Genomic DNA, 16,401 nt, shown 5'->3' with positions numbered 1-16,401 from the left:
AAAATAAAGGTGTGTCCATCTACAACTAAAAAAAATTTTTTTTAACTTCACCCCTTTCTACAACCTAATGTTGGATTATTTTCATTGCCTTAAAGTATATAATATAAATAAAATTTAAATCTGTTGCCTGTTTTCATGAAAAAAAAAACAACCACAGATTTCAGTGCTTACTACCAATATTCTCCCCACATATATAGTACTTCCACCAGACCTCAAATACTAAAAAGCTAATTTTTTCTTTAAAAAAATTCATTATACTATGAAATTGAAATTTTTGTGAAAAGCATTTAATGAAAAGTGCACTTTAAATAAAATAAAGACATGTAAGATGGCAGAATTCCAAACACTTTTCAAATTAGCAATTGAATTCAATATGATTTATTTCTCTAAAAGGAAGCAGTCTATTTCATATCTTTCTGGGCCTACCATGACTTTAAGGTTATGTTTCAGAGTCATGGTCCAACCGTTACTTCCCAGAAGCCTCTAGTTCACCAGAAAGTCAAAGTAGAAAGATAGAGTAAAACTATGGAGGTGAAGAAAGTCCCTCTACAGGGCATGCTCTCCGTACTGGGCAAAGGGCATGGCAAGGGTCTCAGAGAATCTACCAAGAATGTCCTTAAAATATTACTTGTTGTTATATATTACTTATAATATATAAGTTATTATATTACTTATATCTAGCTACATACCTAAATTACACGTATAATAATAAGCCACTGTTTCATTAAAGACTAATAAAATTTGGGTAAAAAAATCAGTATTAAAAGTCTCTTAAAATTCAAACAAATCATAGTTATTAATGTTTAGTCGATCCCTATTGTATTAGTTTCTTAATGTTGCTATAACAAACATCACCATCTTAATGTCTTAAAACAGTATGAATGTACTTGAGTAGTGGTGGAGGTCAGAAGTTGAAAATCAACTTGTCGGGAGAACTAGGTTCCTTCTGGAGACTCTGGGGAGAGTCCATTTCCTTGCCAGAAGCTACCTGTATTCCTTGGCTCAAAGCCCCTTCATTATATCACTGCAACCTCTGGTTTCCATAGCCATGTCTTCTCTGACTCTGGTTCCTCTTGCCTCCCTCTTAGAAGGAGTCCAGTGATTACACTGGGTCCACATAGGTAGTCCTGGATAATCTCATCTCAAGACCACATGATCATAATCACAAAACCCTTTAGTAATGTAACCTGACATTCACAGGTTCCAAGGATTAGAATGTGAACAGTTTTGGGGTCCCTATCATACCCCTTAAATAAACATAAAATATAATTATTATAAATTTTTATACAATAATGAATTGCTAAATCAGAGATAACAGAAATCTGTATTCTTACTATAATCATAATCTCAGCTAATATCTACGGATGCAAGCAACTTTTCATTGAAGGAACTAATAATTAAATCAATTAAACACAGAACACTTAGGGAGTTCTGATACTGATAAACAAAAGGATTACTTCCCCAGCACCTTACATTTTCAAAGTGTTTTGCTGTCAGTAAGGATCCATCTATTATCTCATTGAATCTTTCATGTAGTTGGCCAGATGAGAGGTAAAAAGAAATTTGATTTCTTTTTAAATTGTAAACTCTGTAAGTAGCAGATCCACAGCGTACGGTCATGTTTTCTAGCTGAAGATCATAACCTTTTTCTTCTGTTATAATAGAGAAGTAAGGCCTGAAGCTCCTTCAAATGGACAATGAAACCCTGCCTATAGTACACTTTGCTATAATCTAAGTAGTTCTAAGAAATTGAATGTTATCAAAACAATCATTTCAATAGAAAAATAAATAGATTAAGATATAAAAAGGTTCCCATTATAATAATGAAAATTTTTTTCCTATGAAAGTTTTCAAAAGAATTAAGCCATAATTTCATTAATCAATATGATAAATAGCTATGTCTTGATTTTTAAAATATACTGGTTCACTAAAATTGGTTAAAAAATTCTAAAAATTACTTAGACTTCTATGAACAGATAAAATCAATCAATATTTAGATTGCTAGGGCTGGAGTTGAAGCTCAGTGGTAGAGCCCTGGCCTAGCATGTGTGAGGCACTGGTTTTGATTCTTAGCACCATATATAAATAAATAAAATAAAGACCCATTGACAACTAAAAATTTTTTTTTTAATTTAGATTGAAAATATATAGTAAGCATATTCCACAACTATCAAAGGAAAATAAAAGAATTCAAACTGATGGGCAAATCACAAATCAACTGCATAACTGTAGCTGCTTAATGTTTGCAAACTTGTAAGTGTTTCTTTTCCCAAGTGTTAGAAAAACAGCTTTTACTGGTTTCCCTGATAACCTTATCTAAGAATGGATTCCCTTTTATTCTCCATCACAAAATGTTATTCTTAACTTTATAGCATTTTTCTCCAACTACGTATTAAAATTTGATTTTTTCTGACTCTGCCCACTTTTTGTCTGTTTCATGACTCCATTCTAAAAGCCAAACACAATCCTGGAATAAAAGTATGTTAATGTTTTCAGTGATGAGCAAAAATGATGGGTTAGTTATGAGATTCTGAAGAACATACTAAAGGTGACCTTTTGTGATAGATTAAAACTTACACTTTCCATTTGGATCCATCTCACCCACTAGAAAATGGAAAGCATGCTTACTTTTTGCTAAGCAGTGTGCAGCCCATGGTACAGAGAGATGAAATACCCAGTCCCTTCACTCAAGGAGCTCACAGTACAAAAGGAAATACAGGTGTGTAAACCTAATTTCTGTGCAGTAAGTTCCCATTCACCTTCCAAATCACTTGGTTTAGCTTACAGTATGTGGCATCTTACAAGATGTGAACCTTGTCTGTGCTCTCAGTATTCCAGGTGCCAAGAAAACACAGTGAACGTACTCCTAGCCAAGACTAAAGGATCAGGGGCTGCTTTCTGGGGGAAGATGAGACTCAAGGAAGGGCGAAAGGCAAGTAAGATTTCATGTGTATGACTATGGGGAGGAAACCAGAATGAGGGGAAGGAGAAGGTATGGTTATTGCAAACTAAGAGACATACAAATGCACAGAAGAGAGGTTCAGAGGCAAGAGCTGGGTACCACAAAAAGCGCAATGTGACAACCACACATTAAGAACGGAAAATAAGCCATGGGGGAAATTATGAAAAACGTTTTAACCATGCTAAGGGGTATGGATTGACACTACTCTTTTCTGCTTTAAATAAGAAAGAGTCAAGAACCAGATACCTGGCAAAGTAGCAGTACAGTCAGCCTAAGGGAAGACATGGTAGAAAACTCTTACTAAACTACAGGAATGCATGAGAGGACATGAAATGAGGTGCAGAGAGTCTGCTGAGCATGGGGGCACTCAGTCCATGAGGATCTAAGTAGAAGACACAGAAAAAAAGGAATTAATAGCTTCTTAGGAGGCAGATTCACAGGAACCAGCTATGTGGAATTTAGATAATGCCAGCATGCACATTTGGAATTATAACCATGTTAGAAGTCCAAATTCTATGAGATACCATTTATGGAGTATTAACAGGTATACAATCTCAGTTTATCCATACAACTTTAAAAAGTAGCAATCTCGTTTTTCCTCGGAGTACCTTAAAGCTCAGAAAAGTTTTTAACTTGTCCAAGGCCACAAAGCACAGTAGGATTTCAGATTAAATTTTTCCTGCCTTCCTAGCCATCAAATACAAAGAATTTACTGACATCATCCTGGAAGGGTAGGCAGAAAAGATTGCATATGCCGCTCACTTAATTTTCCTTAAAAATAATAATTGGAACTATTGCACAGTTGCATCTCAATCCCATACCTACTTATGTATTCTTTAAAGTAAGAAAGGGTATGCAAAGGTGCTAATAAATAATAAAAATAATAATACTAACAATAACAATAGTTTCATTCACTTACATACACAGGTCTTGGCAAACCAGGCACCCTCAGTGAACAAAATATTTATAAGCTATGTAATCATATATGACATTGTATTGGAAGGATCACATTGTACACAAAACCTGAGAGGATTTTTAAAATTAATTATAATAGCAAGAATCACAATGAGTTCAGAAATTATTTATGTAGGCTGTCACATACACTCCCACAGTAAATTAGTGGTATTAGTTAATGGACACATTAAAAGTTTTACCATTCATTTAATATTTCCAGACTGTACCAGAGATTGCAACAATGCATTAGCCTCATTCCCTTGGCACAAGCTTGCTGGTTTATGACAGTAAATGCCTTTCTACAGGACACATGTGTAATGGGAAACTTCAAAACAAAATATTTTGTTTTGTTTTGGTCTCCACAAAACTAAAATATTTCCAAAACCTAAGTTTTCCACTGTTCCACAGTCAAACATCAGGGGCAGATACCTGAATATTCTAAAAACTTTGAGCCATGAAAACACCACAAAAGTACTTTCAGCCATTTTGAACAGCATTGGATGTACCCCTCCCCCAATTGCCTGCTAGCCATCCTCAGATTGTACCATCACTTTGCATTCACAAGGTCCAGAAATGAAGTCTTTTCACTCCTCAAGCCCTGCAGACCCACTCAAGCCCTTTATTCCCACTTTCTACCCTGAATTAAAGGTGCCGCTTATATAACCAGTCTCCCAAATCCAACAACTCTACATTAGCTTCCTCTGCTCTTTCTCCCCTCCCTTTGGTCACAGTTCCCTGGTTTTTCTGCAGAAGGCCCCACATCCATTCCTTCCTTCCCTCCCACTGCAGACAATCTGACTTCCTCCTAATTGTGGTTTCCTGGGACACTGTGGCTCTATGCAAGGTGGTCTTCATGCCAAATCTGTCACTCTTGTCAAATGCATTTAATAGGAAGGTGCCAGAAAGGGTTCCCACGGGGCATTTCAAAAATCTCTGAAGAGGTCATACATATTTGTGACATGAAATTCAAAATGTATTTAGAATTGAGTGTATTTCTCCCTCTTAAGCCTGTCCCCAGCTACCAACTTCCCATTCTGAAGGCAAATTATCAGTTTCTTATGTTCTCTCTCCAGAGATTGTCTACCTATGTAAAATAATTATGTGCTTTCTTGGGGTTTAAAGACATAGAAATGTGTGAGCATAAACACACACACTAACATTTTATAAATGCAACTGTTCCACATCTAGGCTTCCCCACTGAATAAAACTTGGGAGTCACACATAGAAATTGTCACGCATTCATATTGTCACACATAGAAATGAATCATTCTTTTTCATGCCTGCATAGTATTATGTTGTATGACACATTTCATAATTCAGTCCAATTCAACCTGTAATTTGCACATTTGAGTTGTTTCAAATGATTTGCTATTATAATGTATAAGCAATGCCTTTTTACATATGTTTTTGCACACATAAACAGGACATTTCACTACCCCAAATTCCAATTCTGGATGATGGATGTAGTGAAGGCTCTGATGAATTTAAAGACTTGAAAAGCTCTCTTTAATACCTATTCTGTGAAGTGGATAACCTGTTTACATTGTGTTAACCTTCAAATTAAAATCTTTTAGAGATATTTTTTCTACAATGGTTTTGAAGATAGTAACAGCAGTCCCTGCTAGTAGGGATGCTTCTACCCATCCCCATAAGTCATTTACACTCTAAAACACATTTATATGAACACTTCATCTCTACAAACAAAACAAAGCCAGAATTCTTTCAAGGGCTCCAAAGGGAGAAGGATCGGCTGCATTGACCTAACAGCTTTTCTCACACTGTAGGCCTAATAAATAGGGAATATCTAGTACTATTGCTGAACAACTGGGAAAATTATTTATTTTTATTTATTGATGAGATTCTGAAAAAATAAAAGGCTAACATGTGTGCAGAAACCAGACCATAGAAGCCAAAATCTCAGCTCTTTAGTCCTACAAACATGAAATCTACAATACAAAGAATACTTTGACTCCCTGCTGCAAATATTAGTGGCAGGCCTATGTGACTTCTGGTTACTCGCCCAGTAGCACCCATTGTCAGACCTTCTTAGCAAACAGTGCCACACTAGATTATCACAGAGCACTAACAGAATGTTATTACCACTGAATCCCTACAGGCAGTGCCTGGAGTCTGGAGCAAAGCAGGCCATCACTCAGTCTTGCTGGAAGGGGTCTCCATCAAGTCCTGATGTCGAGGGTCAGTGCCACACCTTCTACTCTCAGCTCTCTTTAAATTTCTTGCTATTAATCTGTTTTTCTCCAAAACATAAAGGCTAACCTCTGCACTGAGTTTCATACCAGTATGGGCAGCTCTCCAGAAGCTTCTGAGAAAGATAGCTGGTTGACCCTTCTCTCCAACCCTGATCAGCTAACACAACCTGAGGTTCAAGACTGTCCAAAAGCCTTCAGATCTGCTGCCAGCAGGTTTCAACCTGTGTAAACAGCAAGACTAAAAAGAAAAAAATATAAAAATAAAAATCTCCAACTGGATAACACTAGACTTACCTATTGTTAATAAGAAGATATTGCTTCTGACTTCCCTGGCTTGCTGCAGACTAACTATGCTGTAATTTGTTTTCCCTAAATACAAAACTACATTTGCCTTCATACATTGAGATTTTGTCTAGGCCAAGTTTAAACTGGGTTCAGAGACCATAAAAATGAGTAAGGCAGAACTATTGAATGGAAAGCCTCTTTTTGTCAACAACTAATTTTAATAACTTTCTTATTGGGAAATTAAATTCTTACCTAAGATCAAACTATTGAGGAAGACCAAAACTGTTATATCTCTCCTGTTCCGTAAAGATAATTAGCCTAATGACCATGAGAGTCAACACTCTACAACAAGCAAGCACTCTAATCCTTGCTAGCTGGTACACTGTTCAACATAAACTTTCTTCTAGCTTATAAGTTATGTGGATTCACTAGGTTTGGCCAGAATGCAACACAACCTATTAAAAATGGTAGGCCCTTACCTGGTTACTGTGATTGTATTTTTAATTATTAGGAGCCTGAAAATGCTAATATGCCATTCATTCTCATGGAAAGAGCACAGAGTTTAAATATTAACTATGTTCCTTGATAACTATAAGTTTACACAAATTAAGCTCTCTGAACCTCACACCTCCTTCATCTGCTGAATGAAAGGAAAAGTAACTTCATGGGCTTATTGAGATAATGAAGCTATAAAATGTACTCATTACTCCTTATTATAGGCTATAACAAAGAGAATTCAGGAACAACAAATAAATAGTTATTTATTTTTTATCTATATTTTAAAGATTTTTTTTAGTTTTTAATTTTTTACAGACTGCATTTTGATTCATTGTACACAAATGGGGTACATAATTTCGTTTCTATGGTTGTACACAATGTAGATTCATACCTTTTATGTAATCATACATGTACATAGGGCAATGATGTCTGTCTCATTCCACCATTTTCATAACCCCCTCCCTCTCATTTTCTTCTACATATATCTTAATTCTCTAAAATCTTATAGAACAGTAGGCTTTCCTTAGTACTATTTTAATATTTACTAACACTCAAAGCAAACCTAAAATTATTTTAATGTCTTTTTTTTAAATTGTCCAATGGAGCCAAAATCTGAGAGGTATAACAATGTGTTCTCATTTTTAGAGTGCGTCATACAGGAAGCAAGGCCCATTATGAGAGTCATCAATAAGAACAAGGTATGAGGGACACAGAGCCCCTCTCTGGGAACACACCACTTAGGTCTCATCAGGTCATTCAAAACCCTATGAGGCTCAGGTTGCTCACAAGACAGAGGGTTGCAAACATCTTTGGGATTTTCTGGAGAATTTGAGCACCATGGCTTTCTAATATTTCTAATTTCTTAACAAAGCTTCAAAGATTCTGGCTTCCTAGAAGATCTGAAACTTCAAAATTCTTATGAAACAGTACCATGCTAGCCAACACAGGACTTCCAAGATACTAAAGCCATTCTTGGTTCCACTGCTTTGTTCAGATGGTTGCTGGATATCAGATAGTCTTTAGCTAATATCCAAATATTTATGGTGTTTTATTTAAAAAATTTTTTATTATTGCCAGGAGCTCACTTTCCCATATTAAGTCCCTATTCCAGTACTTATGTGGCAAGATTTTGTCTTTTATAGAGTCTGGTGCTTCAATCTATACCACAAATGGATATCAGAAGTCAGGGTTACTTAAATGAATGTGGGACTAAAAAGCCTTTACTAAAGCTTCAACCATATAAAGACCACAGTGAAGTTCAAGTAAATCTGGTAGGCCTTCTTCAAGAAGGGCATCATGCTGGCAACAAGTGAATAAACTTTCACTGTAGTCTGCACTACTTAGAGGCCTGTGCATGGCAGGATGATTGGTGGGACTGGGCTGCTGGTTCAAAACTTGAAACACACTGGCCAGTTTTCATATAGAATTTCTCAGGGGAGAAGATGGAAGTTCAACCTCACATACCTATAAGTACTGACTGCAGGATCCTGGTGACTGTGACAACAACAGCTCAGAACTGTCTATTTGGCACCTGTGAAAAGCCTCATCCACGGAGCTTATACATGAAATATGATTTATGACTTGTTCCAAGACCAGGAGGCTGTGTTGCATGTGGCTGTTCATGTAGGAGCTGTAATATGCAAAAGCAGTAGAAAAGTCAATCCTCCAAGATACAAGGTTAAAACTGGATCAACTTTTCATCTGGACAGCCATCCTCCATTGGCCATGCACAAGGTGCTTAAGGCTAAAAGCCTCGAAGGGAATCAACTTCACCTCATCCAGGCCCAGGGATAAGAAGTTCTGCATGGCTGGCATATTTTGGTCTCAAGAAATACTGGAAAGAAACATGTTTGTGAAGAAGAGCAGACAAACAGGTTCCAGAGGAGTCTTTTTATGGAGTCCTGAGTGGTCTGAGCCTTCAGTTTATGAGATGATATAATTGCCTCTCTTTCCTATGACATGAGCCCCTGTAATGGCAGTTTCTAGTACTAGTTGGGGGATGACTCCTTGTTTTTTGTATCCCAGGAATACTAATCCCAAGGTTACTAAACTTTAAGGACAGGGACATGTTCCCAAAGGCAGGCACCATCTCCTCCTTCTAAATTTATTTATATTCAAGTTAAATCTTTTTTAGAATTTGTTGCTCAATTGCCAATTCTTTTTAATCACCACTGAATATTCAGAATCTAACACAATGTCTGAGACATATAGTAAATTCCCAATAAATCTTTTCTAAACAACTGAGTTCTCAGGGAAGTCCTGGAAGTAGAGGATGGAGTGGGGAATGGGCTGCCATGCACCAGCCTATAAAGATAGGAAAAATGCTGGAGGCACAAGTTGAAGGTTCCTGATCAGGAGCACCATGTTCTCCCTTAGTCATAGATCTTCAGTGAGACCAGGTACAGCACAAGGGAAAAGTAATGCCAAGTAGAGCAACTTACAATGATGCCTTGCCCAGACCTCCAGTAACATAGCTCTTTAGCCCCTTCTGCCAACCTGTTCATAGTGTCTATCAAGATCTGACAGACCCTTTGATGAAACTGATCTAAATTCTGGGATTCAGTCCCATGATCTGATTTTGGCAAGCAAGCCCAAGATTCCAAGAGCCCCAAAGTTGGCAGAATTCTCAAGGTTGGGTCTTGCCTTACTTTACAGAAAGCCCATCTGGAGATTTATGTTAGACTACTGGGGAGATAGAGAATTCAGGAAATTACTGCAAAGGTTTATAGATGGTTCCTAGTAAAGGTGGAGAAAAGAGCACTGTTCTTCCACCTACAACTTATCTTCACCCCAAGACTTCAGTCTAGCTACAAAAGGATCATGATTTCTTGTCCTAGGACTCGGGTCTGAAAAGGCCCTAAGAGACATTTCTCTGGGTTATAGTCTTGAAAAAGATGATATATCACTAAATGAAAAGACACATATGATATGACCACCAAAAAAATAACAAAACATGTCATTTCTAAAAGTCCCTCATGTCTAAGGCACAGAAAAAAGAATATAAATTTCAAACTAAACTCATAAATTATCAGCTTTCATAGTAGAAAGTCATCTAAATTGTAGATAAATCAATTTTCAAAGGCAAAACAAGTGCTTAAAATGCATTAGTATGGTATCATTTTAGGGTACTATAAAATATTATAAGCAACATTAACATAAAAATATGAGGTTTACTACTATCAGACATCTAATAAATACATAAGAAAAGGTGAGACTGCAGCAATGATTAATGAGAGGCAAGGATTGTGCTTTTCTAAGACTTGTTGGTACAAAAACAGTTTGAGACGTTGGACAAAGACTTCAGGAGTACATTATGTAAAACCAAACATCAAGGGGGAAAGATTAGGAAACTGTGCTCTAGGCTGAAACATGAAATGATAGTTTTTCCACTAGAGTTTACAAATACCACTCATTCATTCAACAAGAACCTGTTTCATTTGTTCAACAAATAACTATGGGCATTGTGTTAGCCTTAGGGATCCAGTGCAGATACAGTCTTTGGGTCTACCAGGAAATTTCAGTCTCTACCAACTCTTCTCACCATTACCTCATACAAACCCCATGTCAAGAGCTCTCTGACAGATCTTGAAGAATGGTTATTTATCTCTTGCTAAGTAGTTTAGTGAGACAGCCTGCGTAAAGGGTCTAGCATACTGCCCAGCAGTCTCTAAACCTATTCTTCTTGCTTACCCCGACAAACACCAAGAGCCCTGAATTTGGTATTAATTGCACATAGCTATTAGTCATCCAACCTTGAGAAATTCATTTCAGCACTTTGTACTTGAGTCTGCTCTCACAACTCTCCCTTGAAGTCCCTTTCAGTTCACAGGGAAGATAAATAAAGATTTCTAATAATGGGCAGGGTCATTACCTCACAAAGGGCCTGTTCTATTAGAGGACTTGAGTTAGAAAGTTCTTTTTTATGTTGAGCTGAAATTGTCCCTCTAGTGAACTCAAACACAGGTCTTTGTCCTGCATGTGGCAGTAACATAAAACTAATCTACTACTTCTCATACATGGCAATCCTCCAAATATTAAAGAGGCATTTGTCATATTTTCCCAAATCTTTAAAATAAAAAAGTGTCCTATAATGCCAATTGATCCCATAATTCCCAGACCTTTTGATAATATTGGTTACCTTCCTCCAAGAGTTCTTTAGCCAATATTCTTCTATAAGTTACAGTGCCAAGAATATAATGTAATATTATAAATTTGTAGTCTGCCCAGCAAGTACTTGTTATACATCTGATAACACAGTCTAAGATTATCAATGGGTGAAGCAGAAAAGACAATGAAACCAGGAATAACCAATTAGTGGAATACTATCAGAACCACATTTATCTAAAATGCCAGAATAAAGAGGCAGGGTAGCAGAGTGGTCAAGAATGCAGATTGAGGCCAGCTGACCTAGAAGGGTCAGATTCCAGTTATACCATGTATTAGATGTTAGCCTCTCTGTTTCAGATTACTCATCTATTGTTATGGTTTAGATATTAGGTATCCCTCAAAAATTCATCTGTTGAAGGGCAGATAAATGGATGGAATTGGAGAATATCATGCTAAGTGAAATAAGCCAATACCAAAAAACCAAAGGCTGAATGTTTTCCCTGATAAGTGGGATGATGATATATAATGAGGATGGCAAGGTGGGAGTGAGAGAAGAATGGAGGAACTTTAGATTACGTAAGAGGGAAATGAGAGCAGGGGTATGAAAAATGGTAGAATGAGACAGACATAATTACCCTATGTACATGTATGATTACATGAATAATATGAATCTACATCGTATACAACCATAGAAACAAAATGATGTATTATTCCATTTGTGTACAATGAATCAAATTGCAGCCTACAAAAAAAAAGAAAAAAGAAAAAAAAACATTCAGAGGTGAAATGACTAGGTTATGACAACCTTAATCAGATAATTAATCCCATAACAGGGATTAACTGAGTGGTTAACTTAAGGCAGGTAGGATGTGGCTAGAGGAGGAGGGCATTGGGGGAGCACCTCTGAGTATATATTTTGTATCTAATGAGTGGAGTCTCTCTATACGCTTCCTGGTGTGATGTCTTGAGCTCCTTCCATCCACCACACTCTTCCACCATGATGTTTTGCCTCACCTTGAGCTCTGAAAGGAGCTGGCTGTGTACTGATTGAGACCTCTGAAACTGTGAGCCCTCAAAGAAACTTTTCCTTTTCTAAAATTGTTCTTGTTAGGCTTCTTGGTCACAGCAGTAAAAACATCTATCAAATGGAAATTATAGTAGTTCTTACCTCATAGAACTGATAATAAATTATCACACATAAAGCATTTAGAAAGGGAACATGGTAGTTCCAAAAAATATTACCAAATAAGATAGAAAACTTATTTATCTAACCCATTGTTTATTTGGTTGATAAATACCTTTTGTGTGATGGGCAGTCACATGATATAAAAAGAAAATGACTTTTAGTTACTTCCTTTGAAACTAAATATTGAGCTATTAATGGATAAAAGCAAACTGACACTTTCTTGAGTTCAAAGGATGTGATGTCTCTCTTCAGAGAGATGAACTGAACTATGTCAACTGTGAGGAAACTAAGAGGAAAAACAGAATAAACATAAGTAACCATTAAAGAAACAAATTCTTAAGAACATTTTCTTCCCTCCCATTAAAACACAGTCTGTATACTTAAATGATATTATGAATGCATAATTTCTGGCATTTTATGTGCAGGAAGAGTATGTTCTCTTCGCTTATTGGTTTCCTTTTAAGTTCTTTTTCAAACCTCCTAGGAAGAATCATAATCAAATGCTAATCAATTTTCATTATATCTGTTGGGGCAAGTGACCCCTGAACTGAAATGTCCCTTGGTTCCAGCACTCATTTAGATCTAAAAATGAGAACTCCCACATAGTGCCTGCATGTTACTGCACATCCCATAGAGTGTACATGTGCAGTAACTGTGAGATTTCACATATGCACCTCTGCAGCCCACACACTGAAAATGTTAAGGGTGGTTAAATAAACCAAATAAATAACCTGTGATTCTTTCTTAAGCAAACACATAAACACACAAAATGCACATGCTACTTATTCTGCAAACTTCCGTAAGAAGTATTAACAATGCCAATACAATACTTCCTTTAAAATGACTCTTCTGTTTAAAGCTTAATCTCTCTCCAGTAAAAGTTAAGAAAAACAGCTATTTGAACAAAGGTTTTGAAAGTTGAACATATATCTTGTGATGACTTTCAAATCATTGAAAAGCTATTCTTTAACAAATAACACATACCTAACAAGGTATACTTATCATTTCACTCATTACTGAAAGATTGCTTTTCCCAATAATACTTTTTAAATAAGAGATGAATGTGGAAATAAATCTTAACTGTGGCTCTGAAAGCAGGCAAGATGAAAAGTTTTCAAGAGGAAGTTCATCCATACATTCCTTCAAAATTTCCAAACTTTTAGGAATTGGCAATATGCTGCCACTTGTGAAGGAAATAGAAGGATAATACATTCAGGATAATAATAATAGCCACTAGCATTTATTAATCTGCATGTGCTGATCACCATACTAAGTAGTTTAGTGTGTTATCCCATCTGATTTGAAACTCATAACCCTATGGAGCAGGTATGTTGTTATCTTCAATACAGGTGAGAAACTTGGACTTAAAGGATTAATGAATATATCCAAGGCCACGAAACTGGCTGAGCCAGAATCCAAATCTAGTCTGTCTAACTTCATAATCTAAGCTCCCTTCCTCTGCAATTTAATAAAGGAAAAAAAAAAAAAAAAGAAAAAAGAAAAAAAAAGCATGGGCATATATACATCCTGATTAGTAAGAAAGAGACAAAGAGAGCACAGGATGTGGGGAGAAAGAAGTTCAGTAGATTAAATAAAGGGGAATGAAGGGAAGGGGGATAAGAAAAGGAAGGGCTATGAAATGAATTGGACATAACTTTCCTATGTTTATACATGAACATACCACCAGTGAATCTCCACATCATGTACAATCACAAGAATAGGATCCTAATTAGAATAGGTTGTACTCCATGTATATATACTATGTCAAAAGATATTCTACTGTCATGTATATCTAAAAGGAACAAATAAAAATAAATAAAAGTCAATAAACTAAAAAAAGAAAGAAAGAAAGAAAAGAAGCAAAAACTGAATTTAAATTCAGTGAAAATGAAACTTCAAAACACCATATAGATATCAATAAAAGTAAAATAGTTTTTAAATTCATAACAAAAAAGAACAACACATTAAAACCCTCACAATAATAGAAAATGTAATGAGAAAACTTAAACTACAAATAAATTAATGAACATAAACCTAAATGTTTGTAAAATGACAATAAGAACATCAGAGATTGTCCCTTTCTATTGCCTCCTCCCATCAGTGCCACCTAAAGTCACAAATGCTTTAAAGGTTAGCAAGTTAGCTACTGCAGAAGACGCTAATAACCATAAAATTAAACTAGAGTCAATGTAGACCAATTTAAAACAATTAAAAATTGGTGTGTATTTATGTGTGTATGTGAACATGTTTGAATTTATTATATGTAATTATTTCAATATTGTAAGATCTGAAGAAGAGGAACCTGGCTATGCTGTGTAACCTACAGAAATTGTGAGATAAATGGACATTGTTTTAAGTCATTATGTTTGCGGTAGTTTATTAAAGTCAGAAAATTAATACAATACACGAGGTGATTTAGACAAGTTTTAGAACTGAAAAAACAAGACAGTTATTAACTAGGGGTGGGAAAGGAAGACTGAAAGCAAGGAAAATTAGTCATTATGTATACGGATTTTAAATCATGCCCACAAATATCAGAGACTGTCTTGTTGTCTATGTCCCTTTTACTCACAGTGGGACCAGCCTCAGTGGTTTGCTCATACCAATTAAATGCAGTAGATAATTCTGAGCAGCTTCTAGGTTAGGTCAGTTGCTACCCTGCTCCTTGGAACCCATTTTACCAGAGTTCACAATGGGTTTTCAGGAAAAGCACAAATTGTCTATTTTCCACTTACTATTTATAGATTTTCCATATCCTAGTGTCCTCCTCCTCAGTATATTATCCTAAGGGACTTAGAGCAAAAAAGGGATGGCTGTAATGAAGCAGGATTTGGCCATCCCTGGATTCCTCAGACATGACACCATCACACCTCAACATTAACCTCTGACATGTAATAGCTAAAATAACAGTATCAGTAGCAGTTACCATAATCTAGAAAGGCAGGATATTTAAATACTGAAAGATAGGGAGGATTGTCAATTAGCAGTTTGAGAACGTGTCTTTTGCTCCATTTTACACCCTTGCAAGTTCTATCAGATCTATTTGCTGTAAAACTCTAAGAAATCTGCCTAATGTATTCATCCCTGCATGTCTAGTATAGCAAATTTCAGAAATAACATTTGGCTGAATGAAGAAACTTCTTGAAAATATTTCAACAAAAAGTCTTCCCCAGCTGAAAAAAGAACCTTCAACTTATTAATTAAAATCAATAATACTTATGAATAAGGTATAGCAGAGATTATAATAAAAACAGATGCTTAGCTAAGCTAAGCATAAGGCAGAATATGTAGATTCTGTAAGAAATATACAACAGGAGAGACCACATACAGTTGGAGGACAAGAGAGAGCTGTGTACAGAAAAGATCTGAAAACTTCCCCAAACCCAGGCTCTTTGGTTCCCTTTGCCTTTAATTCAAGTCCCAGATCTTTTCTTTACCTGAAATTATTCCATTCTTCAAATCTTCAAATTTGAAACCCTCTTTCCAATTAACTCTGTTCCCTGTTAGGGTGAACCCTTATCCCCACCTCCACAAGTCTCCATAGAGGAGAAAACTATTGTTTCCTCCCCATTCACAAATTCAAGGACCACTTTTCAGTTCTTGGACTTGACCTTCTACAACTTCCATCTTGAAAATGTCCCCCTCTGGGATCACTCCCTCCCAGCTCTCCTTTACTTAAGAAAGCTCTCACTCCCCACTGGTCAAACCTTACATTTTAACATTTTCCCAGGATTCTATTCTGGGCTTTCCTCTTCTTAAACTAAACTCTCCCTGGGGAAGGGGAAGAGGGAAAGGAATATTTACACTACGAATTATCTTTCATGCCCATAAATCAATAAGACTAAATCTAAATTCATTTGCTTCCTCCCTTGCCCCTCCCCCTACCAGTGCTCACCTTATCCCTCACCCCGCCCTCTACAGAGCTCTCTGTATTTGTTTATCTGGCTGTCTCCATCCCTGTCATGCCCCCAGGGATGGACACGACACACTAGTGTCAGCAGTGATGGTGACTTCTTGGAGTTCAGATTGGGAGTGTGACAAAAGCAGAGCAATCTTACGGGAGCTAAAGAATGTAAAGTTATACATGGGACCCCACATGAGCGTCACTGAACTGTCTGTGAAGATCTGAAGGGAAATCATAGACAGAACAACTACATACATACACCTCTGAATTTCTTGTGTTTAGCATTAGTGCCTGG

General features: G+C 36.4%; 1 protein-coding gene across 10 annotated transcripts in view; it reads right to left on the bottom strand.

Annotated features, from left to right (window-relative positions):
• Window positions 1-16,401, bottom strand: part of DGKH (diacylglycerol kinase eta) — a 179,354-nt gene that overhangs the window by 82,560 nt on the left and 80,393 nt on the right. The gene's annotated exons all lie outside the window — the stretch shown is intronic.

This window comes from Sciurus vulgaris (assembly GCF_902686455.1).
Source record: "Sciurus vulgaris genome assembly, chromosome: 4".
Classification (NCBI taxonomy): Eukaryota; Metazoa; Chordata; class Mammalia; order Rodentia; family Sciuridae; genus Sciurus; species Sciurus vulgaris.
This window is presented reverse-complemented; position numbering and strand designations above follow the sequence as displayed.